We start from the raw sequence: 20,263 nt of genomic DNA on the forward strand, positions 1-20,263 counted from the left end.
TAGTCATCAACGTCACCAAGTCCGGATGGATTCCCAATTCGATTTTACAAAGAGTACTGCAATACATTGGCACCTTACCTAGATTTCATTTATCGTGAATCTCCCGCCCAGCACAAGCGACTGGAAAAAAGAGCAGGTGACTGCAGTACATAAGAAGGGCAAAAGAACGGACCTGCAAAATTTCAGACCAAGATCCCTAAGTTCGGTTTGCTGCAGAATCCTTGAACATTTCTCAGTTCGAATATAATAAAGTTTCTTGAGACGAAAAAGATGTCCACGAATCAGCATTGTTTGAGAAGGCATTGCTCTTGCGAAATTCGGCTTGCCCTTTTCTCACCTGATATACTGCGAAGTGTGGATGAAGGGCAGATCCTGTATTTCTAGATATCTGGAAAGCATTTGACACGGTGCTCCATTGCAGGCCGGTAACGAAGGTGCGAGCACATGGAATAAGTTCACAGATACGTGAGTGGCTCGAAGAATTCTTAAGTAATAGAACCCAGTATATTTTCCTCGACGGCAGAGGTTCACCAGGGACAAGGATATCATAAGGAATGCCTCAGGGAAGTGTGATTGGACTGCTGCTGTTCTGTATATACATAAATGATCTGGCGGACAGGGTGGACAGCAATGTGCAGTTGTTTGTTGATGATGCTGTGGTGTACGGTGAGGTGTCGAGTGACTCTAGAAAGATGAAAGACAACTTACGACAAAATTTCTAGTATATGTGATGGATGTCAGCTAGTTATAAATGATGAAAAATGTATTCTGTTGAGTAGGAAGAACAACCCTGTATTACTAGTGTCCTGATAGACACAATCAAGTTAAATATCTGAGCGCAAAGTTGCAGAGTGATATGAAATGGAACGACCACTTGAGAACTGTGGTAGGGAAGCCGAATTGTCGAATTCGATTCATTGGGACAATTTTAGGAAAGTGTGGTTCACCTGTAAAGGAGACCGCATATAGGACGCTGGTGCGACCTATGCTTGAGTACTGCTGGAGTGTTTGGGATCCGTAGCAGATCGGATTGAAGGAAGACATCGAAGCAATTCAGAGTCGGGCTGCTAGATTTGTTACAGATAGACTCGAACAATACGCAAGTGCTACAGAGACGCTTCGGGAATCAAAATGACAATATCTGGATGGAAAGCGACGTTCGTTTCGAGAAACACTATCGAGAAAATGTAGAGAACCGGCATTTGAAGCTGGCTTCTGAACGGTTCTATTGCCGCCAAAATACACTGCACGTGCGGAAGACGAAGATAACATTCGAGACATTCTGGTTCATACGGAGGCTCTGTTTACGAGTGGAACAAGAAAGGAAATGACTAGTAGAGGTACAGGATAGCCTCCGCCACGCACCGTACGGTGGCCTGCGAAGTATCTATGTAGATGTAGATGTAGTAGATCTATCGTTTCATTACGCTCCCTTAAACTCTCAGATTGTTCAATGTACAAAGATGAAACTGCTATTAGCGGGTTCTGGAAGAGCCGCTCTGTTTTATTTTATTTTTATTTGCGGCAGAGAAATTCTTTGATGATTTACGGAAAGCTTACGAAAACGTATTTCCTGCCGATTTAACAAATTTACAACATGTGGGAAACTTTTTTGATAGTGAAATTAGGTAAACATACTACGTGAACAAAATTTTAAGTATAAATCATATTTTCATTTAATTCAAACGATAACTCTGGTAGAGATATATAACACTACATGCTTTGAGTTAAATGTTCCTCTCATTTGGACGTCAACAGGTAAGCGATGACCTGTCTGTTTTCTTCCCTACGAACAGATCGCTACGTTTATAATTAACCTGTTATTACCTTTTATGAATAGCCACACAGTTACATATTCTCGCTTCATCAACATCTTACGACCAGACAAATGTACAGAGTGAGGGCCCAGCTTGCGCAGAACACGAAATAACTATGTGCGACCGCCTTGAAAATTACTTGCTTCCTTAAGGGTGATTACATTTTGATATGTGTCAGGAGTTACTTTCTGCAATGTGATCACAAATAGGACGAGATATTGCATCCTCAGAAAATAAGTTTGGTGTTCCGAATATCCACACAGAATTTATCCCAGTTTTTTCATCTTCGATATTTTTTCCACTTTCCTCTGCTTACTTGTACATTGCCTTGCCAATATGTAGTCAAAGCAGTAGCAGTTCTCGTTAAAGGAGAACAGTGGGCTACCATTAAGGTTCTAATTCTGGCAATATCCACGTTACGTGCAACGACAAGGTGCTATAAAATCTTTCCCTGATTACAAAAATTTATTTCTATAGAGCTATGTGAGATCTAGAAGTGCGTTTTGTTACAAATGGTAGCTTAACTCGTTACGTCTTTTATTGGTACACTGCGTCATATGCTCCGTTTGTTTCCGTACAACGTCTAGGCGATGTGAATCTCTCTCCACGTCTTTGTCATCACTCCTTCCGTCTCCCTCTCTACAGCATGTCGTATTCGTCCCGTAACAGTTTGGATATCAGAAACTGGGCAACCGAATACTTATCCTAAACGTAACCACATGACGAAAATCATGAGGGGTAATATGTGGTAAACGTAGAGGCCATGAAGTTGGACCGTCTACACCGGAGAGGTTTAATCCAAGATTTGGCATGTGAATAACCCCCAGCGCGACGGTGCCCCGTGTTGTTGAAACAGTGTGTGTGTGTGGAAACATGACAAGTTGAGTTCCGTGAACTGCACTGACATGCTGCCTGCAGGCTGTCAACGGTGTCGCGACTGGCACCGGGTCTCCCGCTTCTCGCCCTGTCACGAACACTACCAATCTTACCATTCTTTCACACTCTTCATAACTGGCGAATCCCAGCCCTACGTACTTTGGAAATGTCATTGGCGATCGTCTTTCATGAAACTGCACAACACACTGCGCTTTCTGATGCACAGACGCCATTGTGACAGCATCACCTCGAAATTACTCTAACAAAAGGGTGAGGGAAGAAAGCAGATGCTGTTACAGCTCGTATAGAAGTTTGTCCATAATACCTAACATTTCCAAAAAGTGGCATACATATTTGAAAGGGTATCCATAAAAAGCTTTGTAAAATAATCTACCATTTGGTACAAACCTCATAGCTGTATGTATTATAATTCTTAAAAAGTAAGTGTGTGTTCAGGAAAAGACTTTATGTTCGATTTCTCTCGACTAGCCTCGTACAGCAATCGCCTGCCGAAAAGAGCGATGTCGAAAGCGTCTGTTCATAACATTTGACTTGCTTCTGACATTGTTCAGCATTATATGTCACAGAACACACAAAAAAGAAAACCATAATTCTGCCAACCATAACAAATAAGAACAAACAAAATCACAGTGCAATCACAGAAAAGCAAGCTGCCTCAAGTTGAATCGTGGTGGAGGCGGCTGGCGTCATAGTGGAGGGGGTGAAGGTTTGGAAACGGCGGGTGGGGGCTGATGCTACATGTCCCATGGGATTGACTGACTGCGTGCCATTGCTCTCACGTGAAAATAACCCCACTACTGTGGGTGGGATGCCTTCCGCCACAAGCTGGGTCAAGATGGGACCGAGGGACGGGGGTAGTTCTCGAGATCAGCTGCTTCTCCACCAGCCCCGGTCATCCCTCTTTAACTCTGTCTTTAGACGCTATTGGTACTTTTTCTACAACACTCAGTTTTAATTTTTAGGAGTTCGCCTTCACATAGCACTAGAGGGGAGACGAGACGTTTACAATTCCTCTTTGTTTATACAGTGAGGTGTCAGAGGTAATGGGATAGCGGTATACAGATGCCGTAGTATCGCACACACGATGTACAAAGGAGCAATGCATTGGTGGAGCTGTCATTTACACTCAGCTGTTTCATTTGAAAAGATTACGTGCGTGACTATGACCATAGGATGGGAACAACAGATTTCGAATGCGGAATGGTACTGGAGCTAGATAAATGGGAGATTTCATTTCGGAAATTCAACATTCCAAGATCCACAGTCTCAAGAGTGCGACGAAAACACCAAATTTCAGGCATTACCGCTCACCACAGACAACATAGTGGCTGACGGCCTGCACTTGATGATGGAGAGCAACGGCGTCTGCGTAGAATTGTTAGTGCTAACAGACAGGCAACACTGCTTGAAATAACAGTCGAAATCAATTTGGGCTGTACGTTAGGACAGTGCAGCATAATGTAGGGGTAATGTGCTATGCAGCAGACAACTGATGTGAACGCCTTTGTTAACAGCACGACATCATCTGCAGTGCCTTTCCTGGGCTCATGACCACATCAGCTGGACCCTACACAATTGGAAAACCATAGCCTGGTCAGAAAAGTCTCGAGTTTGGTTAGTAGGAGCTGATAGCAGGGTTCGAGTGTGGCATACATCCCACGAAGCTGTGGACCCAAGTTGTCAACAAGGCACTGTGCAAGCTGTTGGTGGCTTCATAATGGCGGCGGTTGTGTTTACGTGGAATGGACTGGCTCCTCTGGTCCAACTAAAATGATCATTTAGTGGCAATGGTAACGTTTGGCTACCTGAGACCATCTGCAGCCATTTTATGTTCCCAAACAACGATAGAATTTTTATGGCTGACAATGCTCTTTGTCACCAGGCCCCAGTTGTTCGCAATTAGTATGAAGAACATTCTGGTCAATTTGAGCGAATGATAGTGCCACCCAGACTGAACAATGTGAATCCCTTCGAACATTTATGGCACATAATCGATAGGTCTGTTCTTGTACAAAATCCTTCAATGGCAACATTTTGGCAGTAATGACGCAAAATTTCTGCAGGGGACTTCCAACCGCTTTTTGAGTCCACACCATGGCGAGTTGATGCACTGCGCCAAGGAAAATGAGATCCAACGTGATATTAGCAGGTAACCCCTGAGTGTACTAGGGAACGACTATAGAACAGCTGAATAAGTTTTCGTGTTTCCACTTAACTCTTCCCTCCGAATGCTGAGAACCAGGGGACCCTCAACCACACCCACCCACAAGCAGTCCTGGTTACTTCTCCCACCTCTGGTCAGTGTTATTGGTCCTACTAGTGACCACTACACACGTCTCCTCTCTGCCCAGCTGAAAGGACTTATTTGTTGGATTGCTGCCTTACCCCTGCATCACGTTGTCGAGACATGGGGGAAGTGTCTCTCTCCACAGATTCAGCCCAAGGGATCCCTTTCATACTGTTTGTTCTGCATACCCGACCGTCTTGTACAGTTTCATCTCCCGTGCCATTATTTTTCATCTCTGCTCTTACTCACACGATTTTACCTTTCATATATACTAGTACAATTTGATTCGACTTGTGACTAAGTCTCTCTCAAGATGGACAACAGCGTTATCAAGGGACTGATGTCCTCGCTGTTTTGGCCCTTATAGTGGTCATGTTAAGAAGGAGTATTCGATGAGTGATACCTAAAATTACGCAATGTTGGGTAGTATGTTACCACTAGATTGTGAGTGAGCCGTGGTATAAATTGCTGTTTTGAAGAGCGCGCTGCAGCGCGTAGTGCGAAGCACTCGCCCTCCGTTTCTGGCGGTGGCGCCGCTGTGGCAATCACAGCTTTGGTGTCTCCCTCTGGTGGGAGAGGGGCGCTATGAGTTCGCCAGTCGGGCAGTCTCTCGTCCCCAGCTTGCTAGTCTGTCTCTCATCCGCATTTGTTAGGCAGGTAGTGTATGTCTGTCGTTCGGAGTGCTATTATGTCTGTCGTTCGGATCAACCTTTAATTCCGGCAAAATGAGAGTCTTTCCGCCAGTAAGAGAACTCAGCGGGTGGTCGCCCGGTCGGGGCTTAGTTCTTGCTTCTGAGTCTGCGCGTTAGGCCGCCAGTATGCTCGAGTTTGCTCAGGCAATGGTCATTGGCGGTTGGATCGATCGGTTGGTCGGTCGCCCACTGAGACACAAGATGACTTGTCCGTCTTGAGCGTCGGCGCATGTGAAGTCGCCACGTGATTCCAGTGGGCCGCGGCGTATAGCAAGGGGTAGTGACTTCGCGGTCGACACGAGAGCAACAGGAGTCAACCCACGACATCAGTCTGGCCGGTGCGAGCTGCGACGCCGTGAGACGGGAGATCGGCGCGCCTTCCTGCGTCCATTGAAGCGGCTGGCAGGGGACGGTTCGGGAGTGCGTTGGGGGTGTTGCGCCAGGTCTTCTCGAGAAATCGCAGTTTATTAGAAGTTAAGTGATTGGTGATATGTTGTTTGATTTACTCTTGTTAAATTCTACTTGTTTTCTTGGTGAGGTCACCAGCCGTCTTGCTTTGGGGTCGTCCCACCGCTCTTCTCCGTTTTCCCACCCGCGGGAAGGTGGTTGTTTATAAATTGGGTGGTCTGTTTTTCCCTTGTGGAGTTGGGGAGGGTTAGAGCAATCTGCGGTTGGGGTTGTTCAGTAATCCCCCTGTCAATCTGCCATACGCTAATAGCTGCCTCTCTCATGTTTGTCGGATTCGGTGTTAACGAATTTATTGCTTGGAGTGTAACGGTCTAATACCTGAAATATGTTTTGATCTTTGGAAACTTTGATATTATTGCCTATGATCTTGAGAGGCGGTATCTGTGTATTGTAGAGCATCTTAACTATTGTTTGGCCATCCTTGTAGAATTTTTATGTAAGATTGCATTTCATGGGCTTTTATTTAAATGATCATTTTAGTATATAAAGTTGCCACCCTTTCACCGTAAGACTTTTCTTAGAAGTTAAAATCAAGTTGCACCTTCGGTGGCGAGGTTATATTTTAATTGTTAGTGTTTTGTACCATTTCCATCTCTCTTACGGGGGTACATAGTTTGTGTGCTGGCGTAAACTGTTAAAACTCTTAGTTCAAAGTTATCTGGTGTGTTGCAGCTTTGCACCAGTGTAGTCTTTCAGAGGCTGTTGTGAGCGGTCGTAACTACGGCCGTGTCAAAAGGGAGCGGCAAGGTTCTCTGCCCGAAAGCTCATACAGTCAAAACTTGTTTCTTTCTGCCTCTGAATAAATTGTAACATTGATATTTAGAGGGTGCTTTCTGATTATAATTTTAAATGTTTCTTTTAAAAAATGCTTTTAGGCGCTATTAAAGTGAATAAAATTCCCATTTGTTAATAGGAATTTGGTTATGATTTCATCAGTTACTCCCTGGCAACTACTTCCATGCTTACATAGTGTGATTAAATGTGTTAATGTTCTTGATAAATCGCTAGTAAATAAAATAAATTCTTAAGAATATTCTTTGAAAATAAATCACGGTTCAGTGAGAGAGGGTAAATAAACTGTAGGCACAGAGCATCCTGTGTAGCGTCCCTAGTGACGCGGTATTACGTCAGCCACACGACAAAACGTCCATTGGTCGACTTGAGAAGGCAACATGTACGTAACTTAGTGTTCTGATTGGCACAGAACACAAGGAAGCACTTTCCTGTCCTGTGTCAATGTAACGAAGCGGCAGTCGGAAAGGAACAGCGGAGGTGAGCGTTTGCGTTTCGGGTTTAGATCCCGCTGATCACGGTAAAATACGCTTTATTACTTAAATTGTGGCACTGTTTAGAGCCTGTTAAATGTAGCTGTGATTGTTGTGGCGTTATACGCAAGTGTAACCCAGTTGTAACCTACATACGGCGCAGATGGATGATAAGTGAGTGTGTAAACTTGATTTACACAACGACACAGAAGAAGTTACTACGTGCGCGCTGTTATTCGACAATTGCCCCTGCCAGACTTCATTCTACACTTTCACAGCCGTCCACCCACACCCCGAGTCTGTCGAATCCACGACCCTGTGCAGAGGGGACATTGTCATCTGAAAGACGCTTGTCAGTGCCCTAGCGAGACACGACGGACGTCCACGTCTCCACCAGGAACCTCCCCGAGTTCAAACGATATGTCACCAACAGGTTCTGTGACCGGTCTTGCTAACACAAGGGGAGTGTCGAACACTTAACACCGCGCGACCGCTACGGTCGCAGGTTCGGATCCAGCCTCGGGCACGGATATGTGTGATGTCCCTAGGTTAGTTAGGTTTAAGTAGTTCTAAGTTCTAGGGGACTGATGAAAAAAAATGGTTCAAATGGCTCTGAGCACTATGGGACTTAACATCTGTGGTCATCAGTCGCCTACAACTTAGAACTACTTAAACCTTACTAACCTAAGGACATCACACCCATCCATGCCCGAGGCAGGATTCGAACCTGCGACCGTAGCAGTCGCGCGGTTCCGGACTGAGCGCCTAGAACCGCTAGAGGGACTGATGACCTCAGATGTTAAATCCCATAGTGCTCAGAGCCATTTGAACACTTAACACCCAAGCAGTGAACTAATCCCACGGTACTACTTCAAAAAATGGTTCAAATGGCTCTGAGCACTATGGGACGTAACATCTATGGTCATCAGTCCCCTAGAACTTAGAAATACTTAAACCTAACTAACCTAAGGACATCACACACATCCATGCCCGAGCAGGATTCGAACCTGCGACCGTAGCGGTCATGCGGTTCCAGACCGAAGCGCCCAGAACCGCACGGCCACACCGGCCGGTGGTACTACTTCCTTCGTGGTTGTCAGAATCAAACAGATCAGCACTAGCAGTAGTGGTTCCTGCACGCCGGCCGCTGTGTGCGGACAGCCCGGCGCGCCCCCTCCGGACTGTGCGCCGAGCCGCCGCCTAACGAGGTGGCCGCTGCGCCAGGGGCCGCCCGCCGCCAGCCGGGGCCGGCCTCGCCTCTAATTAGTTCCGCGACCCGCCGCCGCCGCGTGCGCACTTACACGCGGACTCGGCCGCCGCTGTTGCCCACGCCGCGCCACGCCACTTCACGCCTTTACCTCTGCTCATCTGCGGCGTACCGGGTGCCAGCCGAAGCCTTTAGCGTCTAATTTATGTACACGACAGAGGCTGCTAAACAAACCACGAGTCATATTCAGTAATAACACGTGTCAGGAATGGAAAAACATTCTTTTATTTCAGTTTCCATCGTTGCTTTCTCTGCGAGATGAACTAATATAAAGCTCTCAGTTTCCAGCCGGTCGAGTCCGTCCAAATGACGCGAATTTTCAAAGACTGTCACCTCCGCCATGTTTTGGCGAAGCCAGGAGGTGATTGCAGCGAAACTAAAACATCACACCATTTCCACGTATTCATTCTCTCGGAAGCAAACCCGACAACTTAATACAGGCTGTTTTAAAAAGGACTTCACAACTTTCAAAATTCGTATAGATTAATTCGTAATACCTACAGAGGTGATCGTAGTGTAGATTCGTAGGGAAATACACTCCTGGAAATTGAAATAAGAACACCGTGAATTCATTGTCCCAGGAAGGGGAAACTTTATTCATACATTCCTGGGGTCCGATACATCACATGATCACACTGACAGAGCCACAGGCACATAGACACAGGCAACAGAGCATGCACAATGTCGGCACTAGTACAGTGTATATCCACTTTTCGCAGCAATGCAGGCTGCTATTCTCCCATGGAGACGATCGTAGAGATGCTGGATGTAGTCCTGTGGAACGGCTTGCCATGCCATTTCCACCTGGCGCCTCAGTTGGACCAGCGTTCGTGCTGGACGTGCAGACCGCGTGAGACGACGCTTCATCCAGTCCCAAACGTGCTCAATGGGGGACAGATCCGGAGATCTTGCTGGCCAGGGTAGTTGACTTACACCTTCTAGAGCACGTTGGGTGGCACGGGATACATGCGGACGTGCATTGTCCTGTTGGAACAGCAAGTTCCCTTGCCGGTCTAGGAATGGTAGAACGATGGGTTCGATGACGGTTTGGATGTACCGTGCACTATTCAGTGTCCCCTCGACGATCACCAGTGGTGTACGGCCAGTGTAGGAGATCGCTCCCCACACCATGATGCCGGGTGTTGGCCCTGTGTGCCTCGGTCGTATGCAGTCCTGATTGTGGCGCTCACCTGCACGGCGCCAAACACGCATACGACCATCATTGGCACCAAGGCAGAAGCGACTCTCATCGCTGAAGACGACACGTCTCCATTCGTCCCTCCATTCACGCCTGTCGCGACACCACTGGAGGCGGGCTGCACGATGTTGGGGCGTGAGCGGAAGACGGCCTAACGGTGTGCGGGACCGTAGCCCAGCTTCATGGAGACGGTTGCGAATGGTCCTCGCCGATACCCCAGGAGCAACAGTGTCCCTAATTTGCTGGGAAGTGGCGGTGCGGTCCCCTACGGCACTGCGTAGGATCCTACGGTCTTGGCGTGCATCCGTGCGTCGCTGCGGTCCGGTCCCAGGTCGACGGGCACGTGCACCTTCCGCCGACCACTGGCGACAACATCGATGTACTGTGGAGACCTCACGCCCCACGTGTTGAGCAATTCGGTGGTACGTCCACCCGGCCTCCCGCATGCCCACTGTACGTCCTCGCTCAAAGTCCGTCAACTGCACATACGGTTCACGTCCACGCTGTCGCGGCACGCTACCAGTGTTAAAGACTGCGATGGAGCTCCGTATGCCACGGCAAACTGGCTGACACTGACGGCGGCGGTGCACAAATGCTGCGCAGCTAGCGCCATTCGACGGCCAACACCGCGATTCCTGGTGTGTCCGCTGCGCCGTGCGTGTGATCATTGCTTGTACAGCCCTCTCGCAGTGTCCGGAGCAAGTATGGTGGGTCTGACACACCGGTGTCAATGTGTTCTTTTTTCCATTTCCAGGAGTGTATATCGAGTTTTGACTCGCGTAGCTCGCTAGTGCCGAATCGCACCGTAAGGAACGCTAGCGGCAGTTGCATTAAAGGTCGACCTGAGCGTCCTAGCTGCCTGTTTCGGTTTGAAGAATCCAAGTCGGCGACAACAGTTCAGCGTAATTTCCGTAACAAGTACTCTCAAGATCTTCCTAGTATGCCGACAATTTATGAATCGTATAAATGTTTCGTAGAAACAGGGTGTTCGGTGAGACATAGGAAATCGTGGGGTCGTCCAAGAACATCTGACGACGTCGTTGAGAGAGTCAACAGCCCTACAAAGTCGACCCGGAGTGCGTGTCGATGAGGATGAGCAAAAAAGAAATTTTTGCGTCATGCGAGATGGTGCACCAACCCACTACCCAGCTGACGTCCGAAATTTTCTCAGTAACCACTTTACAGGTCAATGGATTGGCCGCGATGCGCCGATTGCATGGCTCCCACGTCCCCCAGACCTGACACCATAAGATTCTTTCAAATGGGGTTCATCGAGGACATCGTGTTTGTACCTCCTGTGTAGGCTTCTTTACCTGAACTCACAGCAAGAACTTACGCCGCCACTGAGCAAATTACACCTGCAATGCTGCAGCGAGTTTGGGAAAGAATTGACTTCCGATAGGATGTGTGCAGGATAACCAACGGAAGTCACATATAACACCTTTACTTTAAGGTAGTAAACTTGACATGTTTCCCTACAAAATAAGACTAAACCCAGCTCTGTATCTTCTTTCAATAAATTTATATGAATTATTAAAGATGTAAACTCCTTTTTGAAACACCCTATATTACATAATTAGTAAAGGTGATAAGAATCCTGTATAAAGAATAAAAATTATAAGAAACACAGATAACACGAGAGCATAAAAATTTCAGTAAATAAACGAGGACAACAAGGATGCCGAATATCACAACATGTTTTTAATATGTGTGGTAATTACATTATCCTAAATGATGGGAAACATGTACAAAAAGGTACTAAAATTTCAAAAGACTCCATGATAAATGCTAATGATGTCCTGATATTGCAAGAAAAAGAAGACAACTTACAACGTGCATTGAACAAACTGAATTACCTTTGTAAGCAATACGATATAGTGAGTTCTAAAACCAAATCTAACGTGATGGCTATCTGGTGCAATGACATGGTCCGATCCAAAGTAATTGCGAATTATGTAATTTTAGAACAAGCGTCGTCGTTCAGTTATATTTGTTATCATAATTAGTCACTATGGTAATAGAAATCTAGTTGTGAATTTGTCTAGGTTTGGAAATATGAGTGCAACGTTCATAATGTACTTAAAAATAAAGTCAGACAAGAAACGAGAGTAGTATTTTATGAATCTATGGCACTTCCAGCATTTCTTCATGACAGTAAATGCTGAGTACCTACAAAGAGGACATTAGGTAGAATACAACATGCACAAATGAAATTTCTAAGAACAACGGAAGGTTTAGTCAAGAACAGATCGTATGAAAAACGAAAGAGTGCCACAAGAACTAAAAGTGGAGCCAACTGAAAGCAGAATAATCCAACACCGCAACACCTGGTGCAAGCAATTACAAAGAATGTGCAGTAAACGACGTCCCGAACTAGCTTATCTTCAAACCGGCAGAGAGGAGACGTGATGGAAGATGAACTGGAAATTTGTGAAGACGGCACTGGCCCAATGCCTAATCCATGATGTATAAAAAAAGAAGAAGGAAAAGGGGACGAAGAAGAAGAAGAGGAACAGAAAGAAAGAGATAATTTGACTTTCGCAATACAGAAACTTTCATTAATATTCGGTGGCTTCCTTATTTCTAATAATATGTGTTTATTTTCACATGCTTAACACAAATGTGTTTCCTAGAGAAATGTAAACTACGGCTTTTAATTTCTTAGATAAAATGCTAAGGCAGTATTTTCTTAAACAATCTATAACAGATTAATCGTTCTGATACCTGGCACAGTGGAATAGATGTACTAGTACTGTGATTGTATGTTCAGAGGTGACAGCATGGAGTCTTCTAAACACGGGCTCTACAGTGCATACCTTAAGAGCTATGATCAGTTGTTCTATGGAGGAAATGTGTTTCGCGCTAACGAATATGAAAGTGCTCACTCCTCTTTAGGTATGCAGTTTAGAGACCATCTGTACTAAACATTTTTCTCTTGTTTCAGTGCACACTACCATCTCTGAAAACTGCCTACAGTATCGGCTTAGAACAATAGTACCGGTATGTGTATTCCACTGTCAGATGTATTAGAACGATATTTGCTTATAACTTTCGACTTAATCGTTTCCAGACCAAGATGTCTTACCTCAAGTAGATACATTTACCCTTCTCCATCATCCCGAAAGTTTGTAACATCACCACGTAATGACACTGCATATAAAATCATGGAAAATGCAGCGGAACAGTGCCAAGAAAAGTAATGTGACACTAATAAATAAACGAAACGAAACAAACGTAAACAGAACAATATGTGAACATACAAAAACTAAACATAACAAATACACACACTAAACGCCAAAAAATAGATATAAGCTAGATATAAGAAAAAATTTGCAAAGTGATGTGGTAGGAGCGAACAAATACGTAACTCATATTGCAAACCAATACAGCAAAAACAAACAAAAATTGTAATTTTAGTAAAAGAAAGTTGGGAATATGCAGAGATGGAAAAGAATTTCAAAATAAAGAAAGTAAATACGAGTAAAACCGTTAATCACTGACTCAACAGAGTTAAGAACCTGTCAGTGGTCCGGCTAATCTCCTCAAGACTGGCCTTTGTCTTTCAAATGGCTCTGAGCACTGTGCGACTTAACTTCTGAGGTCATCAGTCGCCTAGAACTTAGAACTAATTAAACCTAACTAACCTAAGGACCTTACACACATCCATGCCCGAGGCAGGATTCGAACCTGCGACCGTAGCGGTCGCTCGGCTCCAGACTGTAGCGCCTAGAACCGCACGGCCACTCCGGCCGCCTTCGTCTTTCATTTAGCTTCCTCGGCTGCCCTTTTTGAGGGACGTATTCTCTTTGGTCCTCCTCCACAAACGTCCTTCAATATCCCCAACTGTACTGTTTGGTGTATATAGCAAACTGGTGATATTTCTGTTACCGTGACCTTTCGAAACAATGAAACATAACAAGTTGTCACTATTCGAACGTCGCATTAGTTCCCTTGCGTCCATTACGAAACTGTAGACCACGCAGGAGGACGGGATAGTAAGTGAGCTGACAGGAAGAAACAGGTTGGGTCATATTACTCACATACAAGACCTCAAGGCATTCTCTTATGTGACCAAGTATTACATATTCAGCCTTTTACGAGACTTCCAGTATCATTCCTTCAAAAATACTCTCTCTCTCTCTCTTTCTCTCTGTCCCTCTCTCTCTCCCCATCCAAACGGGAAACCCACGGGCACTGACCGACCGCCGTGCCATCCTCATCGTATAGGCGTCACCGAAGGATACAGAGGGAAGTGGTCGGCACGCCGCTCTCCCGCTCGTTGTCAGTTTTCGTGAGCAGAGCCTTTACTGCTCCTCAGTTTGCCTGACACTGCACCCCGCTGCCAACAGCGCTCCTCAGGCCAGATGGTCACCCATCCACGTGCTCGCCAAGCCCGACAACGGCGCAACTTCAGTGATCCCGTGTTACTACCGCGGCGACGCCGTTTCTTAAAAAACACTATTTGATAAAAAAAACTATCCAAGCAACCCTAAGGAACTCACAGTTGACCAGTAGATGTCACGAGGGAAGGACCGGCCAATATGAAAGAAGGCAAAGAGTACTTTATAACCATATAGGAAAGCAAACAAAGGAAAATCCGGGATGGATTTTAACCATACCAGAGAAGGAAAGCTGCTACTCACCATATAGCGGAGATGCTGAGTCGCGATAGACACAATAAAATACTTCAGCTCTCTGAGACTGTAGACATGTGTGCAAGTTCCGTTTGCGTGAGTGTGTGTATGTGTGTCTACTGCTGACAAAGGCTTAATGACCGAAAGCTATGAGTGTGTGAATCTTTTTACTGTGCATATCGCGACTCAGCATCTCCGCTATATGGTGAGTAGCAACTTTCCTTCTCTGGTATTGTTATATAGGAAAGCAGTAAGAGCAGAATGGATCGCTCAGTAGAGCTCAGTGATTTAGAACACGGAGTAGTTATTGAACGACAGGTGAATATTAGATCCATCAGGGACATTTCAGCCCTTCCAGATCTGCCTTAATCGACTTTAGTTATGGTGGGGACTGAACTGGAGAACCGTTGGGATTTCGTCACGTACGTTGTATGCCTTCGAAAAGTCTCTGTGTTACAAATTCACGATGATTTATTGAAAGAGGTTTTGTAAGGCGTAACTGGAGTATGGAGATTGTGCGTGGCAACAGAGATCAATGTTCACTTGCACTTAGGTGTCTTTGCACTCTGATAAAGACCTCGATCCAATGAACACTTACGAACGTCACTTCTAAAATATTCACTTCCGCTCTTTCTTGGCGGCGACTGTCATGAATCCAGAGGCAGTGTCTCCGGATACTGTCTTCAAAAACTCTGTAACAAATAGCTGAGTGGAGCCGTGTGTTTAGTTATAGCCACATTTGGAGGATGGATGTTCCCTTGGGAACTATTTGTGTGACTTAAGGCGTGAGTGTCCTCACTAGAGTTCCACGTTGCCTACATTGCGCCTGAGTCACGGGCAGCCGCGCGCTCTTCTAGAGGCATGTTTGCTGTCTCCAGTGTGTCGCAGAGGACACAGAGCTTCCCTCGCAATGTTTTTGTGTGTATTTAAGAATTTTGTTTTGGTTTCTGATGCTTGGACCCCTTCTTTTATCCAACTTCATACACACTCTTGTGGTTATCCTGCGCACACTGGCTCCAAATTTGTACGTTCAGCTGGTGATTCGACTTTTTATCATGGAAGTCCACGCCACAAACCGTCATCCGACACCTGTACAACACACAGCATGCACGTTTGCAAACTTGCATTCATCATTCTCGTCGGTTATTAATGTACCAGCATTTCACATTTGCGATGTCGTATCTCGCGCTAACAATAGCCTGTGGTCTTGCAATGTTAATCACACAAATGTGTTACCTAGGCAAATGTACTAGTATTCCCGAAATTTCATTACCCTACATTGATTGTTTTTTGGTTTTGAGATTTTTTACCGTCAGTTTACTATATTTAACCTCTTTCATAACCCTGTTTGGCTCTGTGACGAGAGTGTATAGTTGCTGCATGCAACCAGTCAGCGTCAATAACACCAACTACTTTCACTTTCTGTGACAGAGTCTCCTCTTCCTGCCATACTTATGTCGGGCGCCAAGACTAATTGGTGAATACGACAGTTTACAGAATGAGTTATTAATTTTGAAACGTTGTGGGCTTTTCTAAAGCTTCGGGACCACTTTGCAGTTGTGTTCTGTGCCGAAATTGCCCAGAAAGGCCAACGTTCCCCCTTCGAGTCCCAGTCTGGTGCACTATATTCATATGCCAGGAAGTTAGCGAAAAGCAGAGTCTCTGGATTACGCATCGTTTTATCTAAAGTAATCTTTCCAACTTCGAGCTTAAACAAGTCGCTTGCAAATACGTACCTAAACGCAGTCGTCAATCAACACGAACTGAAGATCTAGACAAGAACGCTCGAGAAACAAGGAGAGACAGTATGTTTATAGTCTGAACGCTGCTACTCTCTGCGCTTCTGCATGCCTGTGCATTGCACAGCAAAAGAGTTAAACACTGACTGGCACCTATGTTTGACGGTAATGCTTACTCATTACCACGTTGCGAGCATTTATTCACTGCGAAATATGCATGAATCCACATTCCGTCTAAATAAACAACTGGGTACTTTACTATCCATGCTTCATGTTCCTAATGCAGTTTTTAAAACTGTGACGTCTCATGATTAGATCTTTACTTTGACATTTCTAGAAACCAGATCCCACAGACAGAATAATTTTTCTCTGAATTTCTTTACTGACTGTCATCCTTAACTACATTCGCGGTGTAATTTCTTACCCCACTTGTCATTCTTTCGTTTATAATTCCGTTCCTTTTGTAAAGTTGCCATTCCGCTTCTGTGTAATCTTACGAAGCACATGCTTTTGCATTTTGCAAGTGCGAGCTAACCAGCGACCATTATTTCTCTAGGTACGTTCCAGTTGATGTCGAAATCTACCCCACAAAGCTGTTAACGTTACTCTTCTTATTTTTCCTCACCTTTTTTTTTTTTTTTTTTTTTTTTTTTTTTTTTTAGCAGAATGGACTATGGAGTGACTTTTGTATGACGATCAAATTTTGGAGCTATTGGTAGCTAAACAATATTGCTGACCAATTGGATACACCAGATTCTTTGCAAGATGCCGCAGAGTTTAGTGACAATGAAAGAGAAGCATTTGATCATGAAACTGGCAGTGAAATAGAGGACAATGAAAACGTGGAAAAAGAGTGTTCACCAAGAAATAGTAAGGCAATCAGGCCATTTTTAAGGAAAAAGGCGCTAGAAATAAGAATAACCAGATGATGCATTGAGATTTTATAACAACTCGGCATGGCATTGATCAAAGCAAACATCAAAGACAGGAAACTAAATTCCAAAAAATTTTCCAGGGTCTTGGAGATTGGAATGGTAGCAGGTTGGACGACTCTGCAGTACAAGTCGAAGTGGGACCGAGTCAGCCAAAAGGTCAAACGTGTCACGATGCCACACACTGGCCATGCCTTACGAATACCATATTCTAAACGCCGAAATACGTGTACAAAATGCATCCCATTGACAAAAAAGTCTGTTCTGACTGTGAGGAATGAAAATAAGTGCTTAATTGTTTCGTTCATGTTCCCACTGTCATTTTTTAATCAAAAGTAATTGTTGAATTTTTTATTTTTAGTTTAATTAATCGATCATTAGTTGATATAAAAACATGTTTCTGAAAATTTTTGTCGTAATTTTTTTTGTTTCTTGAGTTAGTTAAAAAGACGTTTAAGAAGTCACTGTTGATATAAGAGCTTTAATTCTTGGTGAGATTTTTAATAAAGAGTGATTTTTAATAAATAGAACCCTTTCTTTTATCGATTCTCGTACAACAGTTTCGAGAACCACAGACGTAAATAATTTTCAGATGGGTTATATTTCTGGAGTCGAAAGATACCCCATGAAGACAATAACATCAGTTTAGACAGCGAGTATAGTTAAGTGTTGTAATACAGATCATTGTGGGGCAAAAACTGTGAAGTTGAAAGTTAATGTTCCTTGCATTTTTCCTAATTTTGTAAAAACTGATGACTAATAATACATTTATTCAAATCGTCAATAAATTTAAGGACATACACAGCAAGCTATCACGGCTGTCTGCGATATCACTCTCGAGTATCTCGAAAACCGCGAAGCTAATCGAATGTTCACATGCTACTGTGATGAACAGCTACCGTTTTCGCCTGCAGAGGTTACAACTTCGCAGCTGAAAGGGGCGCAGCTCCGAATCCTCCCGAAACCAGGTAGGTAAGCAGGTAACAGGATCGAATCCTCCCAAACTGACACATTGTGTGTTGTATTATAGACAGTAATATAATTATCTCTTCCATGTTCCTTACCTCCTTCCCCCACCTCTCCCATGTTTTAAACAAGAAATTTTGATTCACTTACGCACGCTTTGTGCGTGCCCTTGAGCTGGCGCTGTGCCCGCTGGCCTTTATCTCAATAAATAAAACACAAAACTTTTAAACATACCCACAATACACGCGTAAAATTTTTACATCTTCCACTGTAACTTCATATGCTTGGAGTATTCATAACATTTAGAACTGCTGCCTGCTTCAAACGGGAGGATTCGATGCCATCGTTTTGCAGACCCTTGCGGGCTTGGGAGGATTCGGTACGATTTTTTTGACCGCGGGAGGACTCGGGGCTGCGCCCGCTGAAAGTTGGCAACAGTGCAGCGAGTTGTCAGGGAACTTCTTACGCCTTCTCGATCATAGTTGCGTCATCAAACTGATTGTCACTATGGCCGGATATCCGGGTGTTTTGGATTGTCGCGTAAGAGTCTTTCTCGACTATTGGTTCCTCATCTCAAAATAATTTAGGGTACCCTTTCATCTACATAGCTGCGGCCTACATTGTTTGGAACACTTAGTCTATTACTAAAAAATATACAGAATGTACTGCGTAGGTTTTTCTTCTCAAATAATAATTATGATCTTGCTTCACGTAGACAAGGGCTCCACGAAACAAAGAACAAGCACTTTGCAGCGACGTTATTTACAGAAACATTGGCATTAGTTTTCTTTCCAACCGAACTGTGGCATTTTTGTGGTCTAATGTTACTTTTGTTCGACAGTAATTGGATGATATAAATCTTTGCCACGCCTGAAGAAAATTACGGCGAAAAAAATTGAATATGGAGATTTTTATTCTTTTTTGCTGTAGTATGAATGTTGGCGTACCCCAAATGTGTACTCTGCTCACGGTCTAGGCTTAAACATAAAGTATCGCTTGCCTCGGCGGCGCTATTTTCCATGTAGAGTGGAGTAAAAATGTATGGGAACCGCCATTCAAAAGTGGTGAAAACGGTAGGGCCTCACCGTGTGCAGGAGAACTGAGCATGAACATTGCTTTTCATGGTTCGCTCGTTTGGCATATATTTTCTTCCGTAAATCATATAGAGCAACGCGTCGTATACCGATGTATTCCAGGGCTAACTAAAGAAGTTAAAGGAAGTACGTTGTTCCGCTTAATGAAATTCTATTAGCTATAGTATTTCGGTAGATAAAAACTGATCACCTTTGATCACACAGCAAAATTCTTAATCGCTGAATGGTATTTATCTCTGAGATCGTTTAGCCTTACTTTCGACAGTACATGAAAAATTGGTACTAAGAAGTTTGATGTACAGTGCTGGAAACTGAAACTGTAACATCAGGAAATATAGCAGATAACGAAATTGTACTTGTCGTGCGCATGCAGTATAGGAGGTAGAATGCATGATTAAATTTGTAGGCGACCTGCTGTTTCGAACTGTAGTACATTCCTCCTCAGGCAGCAACCAGGACTCAAACCTGGCTAGGTAACGAGTAGAACAGAGTTCGGACGACGGCTAAGCGCACGTCATTCCGTGCGGCTTCAATTATGTGCCACAATTGTGTGCCATAAGCCGTCAATGGTACTGGCTGCGGAATGGTGCAATGCTATGATCAGATGTTTTCAATAGGTGAAAAGTCTTGGAGATCATTCTTGCCAGGACAACAGACGAATACCCTCTGGATCGGTACGGACATTTACTGTCGAAGAGACCTTGAAAATAGGGCACGATCATCGGGCTTAACACGACAGCAATGTAACGGCTGCTGTCCTCATAACGAGATGTACGAACCAGAGGTGATCGTTTTGAGTACTCAGTGGCCCAACATACGGAGCTTGGACCTCGTAACGACGACGAATGCAATACAACAACGTACGTCCTCCTTCTGAGCTTCAGCGCACTCATGCGTCCACCATCATGCAGTACACAGAACGGTGACTCCTCTGGAAGGATGATGTGGTGACAATCCTGTACCCTCCGTTGGGCGCAGCACTTTATCTTTTGCTCCACCAAGGGAAT

This window comes from Schistocerca serialis, chromosome 7 (genome assembly GCF_023864345.2).
Source record: "Schistocerca serialis cubense isolate TAMUIC-IGC-003099 chromosome 7, iqSchSeri2.2, whole genome shotgun sequence".
NCBI classification, from domain to species: Eukaryota; Metazoa; Arthropoda; class Insecta; order Orthoptera; family Acrididae; genus Schistocerca; species Schistocerca serialis.